The sequence below is a fragment of the Saccoglossus kowalevskii genome, chromosome 20 (genome assembly GCF_978046115.1).
Source record: "Saccoglossus kowalevskii chromosome 20, keSacKowa6.1, whole genome shotgun sequence".
Lineage (NCBI taxonomy): Eukaryota > Metazoa > Hemichordata > Enteropneusta > Harrimaniidae > Saccoglossus > Saccoglossus kowalevskii.
Genome location: NC_140660.1, coordinates 16,499,583 through 16,507,696, shown reverse-complemented (window position 1 = coordinate 16,507,696; position 8,114 = coordinate 16,499,583). Strand labels below are relative to the sequence as shown.

General features: G+C 36.0%; 1 long non-coding RNA gene across 1 annotated transcript; it reads right to left on the bottom strand.

Moving 5' to 3' along the window:
- Positions 1–936: 936 nt before the first annotated feature.
- LOC102806706 (uncharacterized) lies at positions 937–2,803 on the bottom strand. Its single transcript, XR_014927915.1, has 3 exons — positions 2,698–2,803; positions 1,932–2,185; positions 937–973 (listed from the first exon to the last, which is right to left on the bottom strand). It is a non-coding gene; the product is annotated as an uncharacterized LOC102806706 (long non-coding RNA).
- Between the last annotated feature and the right edge of the window lie 5,311 nt (positions 2,804–8,114).

Genomic DNA, 8,114 nt, shown 5'->3' with positions numbered 1-8,114 from the left:
CAGAAATTTAACAAATCTAACAGAGGACGACCCCAAGTACCTTTGGTACAAATATGAATGTAGTTAGTCAAGTACTTTTGAAGAAGAAGTCGTTTAAGTCGGACAACGCCGGCGAGACCCCCATACCAACAGCTCTGCTGGGTCATCTGCAATGACAGAGGAGCTAAAACTCACTTAAGACAAAGAAGATAATACTCCATCTAAGAATTCATTATTGCCATTGTCTGGTGGAAGATTTGGTGTATTTCCAAAACCTATGTAAACACAGCGCCCTCATTGACTTGGTGGCAGATATCACTGAGAAAGATACAAGGAATAAGGATATACAACAAAGCACTTTATTTTGGAGAGTCACAGAAATTATGTATCCATAAATATTTTATTAAAGTTGTACCTTTGAGATGATACATAGACCATATTAGGGTCTTGGCACTACTATGTCAAATATTTGATTTTATATGAATTGTGGGAAATTATAATAAATGTGCAAATTTCAAAGCTTTTCAGGACATCCAAGTGTGATTATTTTGGCTTTTCATTTGAATGTGTGTCTAAATTTCCTTTGGTAATGTTTTGTGAATAACGTTTCCATGAGTATCAATTCATAAAGATTTGTTTCTGTTCAAATCATTCCAGGCTTCAGTAATTCAAAACAAGATGAAATCCTTGTGGATAATAATTTTTTTTTTAATAATCAAATATTTTACTCAGCAGTCTCAACACGCAAATAATTCTCAATATACACCCTCAGAGTGTACAGTAACAGATGCTAATGTGACCCCCCCCCCTCCCCACCGAATGTTGATAGTATAAATAAACCATACAAGTATACAACAACAAAAACTGTCTTCTCTTTCAATAATTGTTATTATATATACATGTAATGCCATTTATAAATACTTACACTGACTTAACTGCATTTTCTCTCTGTCGTCATTCAAACAATTCTTCTCTCTGAGCATTTATTTCTTCCCTGATAAAGATATAAAATAAAAATTTACCTCTTTAAATCTACAATGTACATAGCATCAGTTCAGTTCAGTAAAAATTCCTCTGGTTTGTATGCCATGGATTCTTATCAGACCTACATGTACACTTAATTCAGTATGAATGAAATTGTGACAGGCTATTTAAAAGTCTGTCTGTTCCCATGAAAACACATTTTTATTTGCTCTTTGTCATTTGTTTGATATGCTCTGAAAAATAGGAATATACAAAACTTTGAAATTTTCCACATTCTAAATAGTTTGCTGCTTGAGATGTTGGCAAAATTTTGAGTAATTTGACCAAAAATCAAATCGGAAAGTTGTGACATTTGTGAGTTATACTGATCAAACTTGGGGCATTATTATTTGTCTTTCCTACAATAAATCCCATCATGCATTGCTATTAAAATTTTACTTTGGGTGAATGCTAAACACAACTAACTTTAGAAGTAAATAATGTTCTATGCTTTAAACCCAGTGGTAAGTAAAATAGTCACCCTATGAATTGGAAAGAAAGGAACACAATGGCTATACAAGAAAACAAAATCATAAGATTATTACGCATCCTAGACTCATCTTAATTCACATCTTAATTGAATTATTTTACTTAATTATGACACTAAGATGGTGAAAATCTAATGATGACTGGAACCACAAAACTACTCTTTATGTTCAGTTATTGGAAGGTAGATCTCTTGTGTGTACCATAGTTGTTGTATTTATTACAGTACACATATAACTTATAATGTACAAGATTTCAAATAAAATGTTGCCAAAAATACAACTTTAACTTACTTGCAGGTATACATACTGTACAAAATGACACAATGACAATGACAGATTATACCTGAACCTTGCCCCTCTATTAACCTCACAGGCAAAGTAGAAGCATTGAACATACAGTAGACAGACAGATACTGGATAGTACTGTGAAATAGGACATACTTTTTTAGTGAAAACATTGCATCCCAGTCATCCTGTGTTCCACTGTGATAACCCATACCATGTACAACATCAAAGTCTCAGTACACGCCTCCAGAACTTTAAGAACCTCTGGATGAATTACTGGTTTTATAAAGGCTGACTGAGACACAGAGTGATTCAATTTCAAACTAGAATTGGAATGCACAATGTGGTATATGATTTGTGGCTGGTGATGTGACTTCAGACCATGTCTTGCCATGTGCTTCTGTCAATACCTGCAAGTATGAAATATAAATGATTGAGATAAATCCTATCACTTGTGTAGATAATAGACCAATAGAGAGAGAACACAGTGACTCTTTTGTGCTGTCTGGTCACAAATGAAGTGTTACGTTAACATAATATGTGAACATAATTTTGAATTTATTTTTATGGTACATGGGTGTCCCAGTTGTAGAGTGATTGGGGTGCAGTGTTTCTCTAGCTTTATTTTAATATTTTTTTTTTATTTATTTATAAATTCAATAATAAAATTATTTTAGTGAAATTTACCATTCTGAGATACATTTCTTTAAACTCCATGCATGCCTACCGGGGTAACCTTGATTCAAGGAAGTTTTTGAGAAAAAATCACAAAATATTTTATGATGCAAAATTTACTTTTAAAAGAGACTATTGGATTATAAATTATTGGTTATAAATTAAGCAATGCCTCTTAGTGTCATCTACTGTTTACTTTAATCAACAGTCACAAATAAGTCATTGAATTCTTGTGATTAAAACTCACCTTAAATGTACTCTGAATGATCAATGTTTTCCTAAGCATTCTAAACATATCCATATTCCATAAGTAACACTAACCCACTATGGATTATGACCTTCATATTCAAAATATAACTGTGGAGAAAAAAACAAAAACTACAAAAAGTCAATAGTGTAGATTCAAATAACAAATTAATGAAGTCAAGCAAATAAAAACACAAACACTAAAATATTGGCATATATATTTAGAAACTGTTTTTGCCATAATTATGCAAAGGCAGGAAACTTCTTTGGGGTTGAAAACACATCACTGATTATCTCAGGTACTAGAAATTTGAATTATTAAAAATTAAACAATTTCAATACCAACTTGAGAACGCCAAATATTCACTACGTTTACGTTACAGGATCTCAACACGTGCCAAAATTTGTAATCCTTTGTGTTTGCAGAGGAATTACAACAGTTGCGTTCACGTTATTCAGGACCCACTTAGGAGTGAGGGCATGATTTTGGCTCGCGCCGAGCGTTCAGGCAGCGAGTTTCGGCCCCAAGCATCTATCAGGACCGAGATCAAGTTTTTTTCGGCACATGCCGACACGGTCCTGACCGTTCACACACAAGTTTCGATATGTGCCGACTCAACCAAGAGTCTCGGCACGTGCATAGATCTCTAACGTGAACGCCACAATTGTCTATTCTTATTAAACCTTTGAATTCCAAAAGTCTTCCCATTCCAATGTTGGTGCAACTTTTTGTGAATTTATAAAAAAATTTCCTATTTTTTTTTTCTATAATCTGTTAGCCAAATGGATATACAAGTAATTTTTAACTGACTTCATCAAAACGTTTTCAAAAAATACGGAAATAATTATGCAGGTTTATTTTGTGAAAATGATAAAAGGTGACTTTGGTACTAGTATTCAAAGGTTCAAACAAGATTGTGTCTTTTCACTTTTTATTTAATTATTTTTAGTTATAATTTATTTTTAAGAATATATAATTTTTTATTTAAATATATTTTACATATATTGTATGTCACATGGAACCTGACCATACTGAACATGACATAGCTGGAGTGAAAACTGCACAAAAATATAGTTACAAATTGGATAGTATTAATATGGAATTACCCACAATGCAGTTAACTTATTGAAATCAATTTACCCACAGCATAAACACTACTACAGATATTTGGCGATAATAATTATTGATATCAGTACCATATTTGGACGTATCCAATGACCTGATGTGTCAATGCATGTTTTTCATTGGTCAATCGTTTGACCCTCTATCATATGCAATGTGTAATATTGCAAGCTTCTTTCATAAAATTAGATTTCTAATTTGATGCAACAAAACATGACAACCCATCTGCTGAGTGTTGTATTTTGGACATGCTTTGTCAGTTGTCATTCAAACTTGGTACATAGATTATACATGTCCATGACGATTTATTTCGCAATTGGATCAAAGATGGTCGACTGGCAGGCATCTTGTTTTTGTTTTTTTATGCGGTACTTTATACATGTTAGGATGCATGTCCATGACAATTTGTTTCAAAGGATAGCCGATTGACAGCCATCTGACTTTTTGGTCTTACTACTATATTTCCACAATTTATGTACCATTTTCATTCGTATTTGGCACATGCATCATACATATCAGTGTGTTTCATAATCAGATCAAAGATGGCTGAATAATGGCTGTTTTTATTTTGGCCATATTACTATGACACGAAACACGTGTTTTGATGTAAATAAACAATCTTTTGTATACGCCACTTGGAACTCAAGTTTCAAGGACACGCTCGCGTCAACCCCTCCGCTTTAATATGACAAGCACAAAGAAAACTTAAAGGGGACTGAGTCATTTTCAATGACTTGTTATAATTTATTTGTGGTTGAATTAATTTCTCCTGAATGTGTCCCTTTAACGATATGTATTATTTATTTTTAGACACAAGAATATTCATATAAAGTGAACAAGAGTTTTATTAAACCAAGCAAAGAAGGCACTTTATTGGATGACCTTTCAAAAGGAACCGAATCTCTAGCTAGTAAGGTAAAATAGACATTATTTACTTTCAGTCATTGGCTGCCCACTCAAATGCCACCATAGATCCTGCAATAGTAGAATGAGGTGAATGTGCAAGACAGAATTAATGTAATGTGTGCATTAACTTGCTGCACTTCCACCTCATTTTACTACAGACAGCTGATGATGGAATGTAAATAGCGCCCTCTCTGACAATGCCTTGTACTCAGGGCTTTAATGTGAAGGAAGTCAAATCTGTAATTTTAGGTTGTAAAGTCAAACACATGTATTAAACTAGTCTTATTAAAATGGTCTTCATATAAATGTGGTCTCAATAAGGACATTAGATAATTTTTTCATAGATCCCCAACTTGTACAATTCACATTGACAGAAAATAATGAGATGTTTGAATTTAGGAAATTAGAAATTATGTTGTAAACAAAATGCTCAAAATACCATTTTGTGAATCCAGAAAAAATATTGGTGACAGGATGCATAAAGGATGCATTATGCCTTGGAACTGCCTAAAGTGGTCACTATAGGCAGGTGGTCTTTATACACAGGTAACTCATGCATTATACCTTGGAACTGCCTAAAAGTGGTCACTATGGGCAGGTGGTCTTCATACACAGGTAGTTCATTCATTATACCTTGGAACTGCCTAAAAGTGGTCACTATAGGCAGGTGGTCTTTATACACAGGTAACTCATGCATTATACCTTGGAACTGCCTAAAAGTGGTCACTATGGGCAGGTGGTCTTCATACACAGGTAGTTCATTCATTATACCTTGGAACTGCCTAAAAGTGGTCACAATAGGCAGGTGGTCTTCATACACAGGTAACTCGTGCATTATACCTTGGAACTGCCTAAAAGTGGTTACTATAGGCAGGTGATCTTTATACACAGGTAACTCATGCATTATACCTTGGAACTGCCTAAAAGTGGTCACTATAGGCAGGTGATGTTTATACACAGGTAATTCATGCATTATACCTTGGAACTGCCTAAAAGTGGTCACTATAGGCAGGTGATCTTTATACACAGGTAATTCATGCATTATTCCTTGGAACTGCCAAAAAGTGGTCACTATAGGCAGGTGATCTTTATACAAGGTAATTCATGCATTATACCTTGGAACTGCCAAAAAGTAGTCACTATAGGCAGGTGATCTTTATACACAGGTAACTCATGCATTATACCTTAGAACTGCCTTAAAATGGTCACTATAGGCAGGTGGTCTTTATACCTTGGAACTGCCTTAAAGTTTTCACTATAGGCAGGTGGTTTTTATACACAGGGAACCCCCATGCATTATACCTTGAAACTGCCTAAAAGTGGTCACTATAGGCAGGTGGTCTTTATACACAGGTAACTCATGCATTATACCTTAGAACTGCCTTAAAATGGTCACTATAGGCAGGTGGTCTTTATACCTTGGAACTGCCTTAAAGTTGTCACTATAGGCAGGTGGTCTTTATACACAGGGAACCCCCATGCATTATACCTTGAAACTGCCTAAAAGTGGTCACTATAGGCAGGTGGTCTTTATACACAGGTAACTCATGCATTATACCTTGGAACTGCCTTAAAGTTGTCACTATAGGCAGGTGGTCTTTATACACAGGGAACCCCCATGCATTATACCTTGAAACTGCCTAAAAGTGGTCACTATAGGCAGGTGGTCTTTATACACAGGTAACTCTTGCGTTATACCTTGGAACTGCCTAAAAGTGGTCACTATAGGCAGGTGGTCTTTATACACAGGTAACTCATGCATTATAGCTTGGAAATGACAAAAACTGGTCACTATAGGCAGGTGGTCTTTATACACAGGTAACTCTTGCGTTATACCTTGGAACTGCCTAAAAGTGGTCACTATAGGCAGGTGGTCTTTATACACAGGTAACTCTTGCGTTATACCTTGGAACTGCCTGAAAGTGGTCACTATAGGCAGGTGGTCTTTATACACAGGTAACTCATGCATTATACCTTGGAACTGCCTAAAAGTGGTCACTATAGGCAGGCGGTTTTTATACACAGGGAACCCATGCATTATACCTTGGAACTGCCTAAAAGTGGTCATTATAGGCAGGTGGTCTTAATACACAGGGAACCCATGCATTATACCTTGGAACTGCTTAAAAGTGGTCACTATAGGCAGGTGATCTTTATACTCAGGGAACCCATGCATTATACCTTGGAACTGCTTAAAAGTGGTCAATATAGGCAGGTGGTCTTTATACACAGGTAACTCATGCATTATACCTTGGAACTGCCTAAAAGTGGTCACTATAGGCAGGCGGTTTTTATACACAGGGAACCCATGCATTATACCTTGGAACTGCCTAAAAGTGGTCATTATAGGCAGGTGGTCTTTATACACAGGGAACCCATGCATTATACCTTGGAACTGCTTAAAATTGGTCACTATAGGCAGGTGATCTTTATACACAGGGAACTCATGCATTATACCTTGAAACTGCTTAAAAGTGGTCACTATAGGCAGGTGGTCTTTATACACAGGTAACGCATGCATTATACCTTGGAACTGCCTAAAAGTGGTCACTATAGGCAGGTGGTTATTATACACAGGGAACCCATGCATTATACCTTGGAACTGCTTTAAAGTGGTCACTATAGGCAGGTGATCTTTATACACATGGAACCCATGCATTATACCTTGGAACTGCTCAAAAGTGGTCACTATAGACAGGTGGTCTTTATACACAGGTAACTCATGCATTATACCTTGGAACTGCCTAAAAGTGGTCACTATAGGCAGGTGGTCTTTATACACAGATAGCTCATGCATTATACCTTGGAACTGCCTAAAAGTGGTCACTATAGGCAGGTGGTCTTTATACACAGGGAACTCATGCATTATACCTTGAAACTGCTTAAAAGTGGTCACTATAGGCAGGTGGTCTTTATACACAGGTAACGCATGCATTATACCTTGGAACTGCCTAAAAGTGGTCACTATAGGCAGGTGGTTATTATACACAGGGAACCCATGCATTATACCTTGGAACTGATTTAAAGTGGTCACTATAGGCAGGTGATCTTTATACACATGGAACCCATGCATTATACCTTGGAACTGCTCAAAAGTGGTCACTATAGACAGGTGGTCTTTATACACAGGTAACTCATGCATTATACCTTGGAACTGCCTAAAAGTGGTCACTATAGGCAGGTGGTCTTTATACACAGATAGCTCATGCATTATACCTTGGAACTGCCTAAAAGAGGACACTATAGACAGGTGGTCTTTATACACAGATACATGTAACTCATGCATTATACCTTCACTGATTCACTGTGAAATATAGGGGGGAAATGATTCACTGGATTTTTTTTACTGATTAATTCTTTCAGCAAAATTAGCGAATAAAATTGTGAAA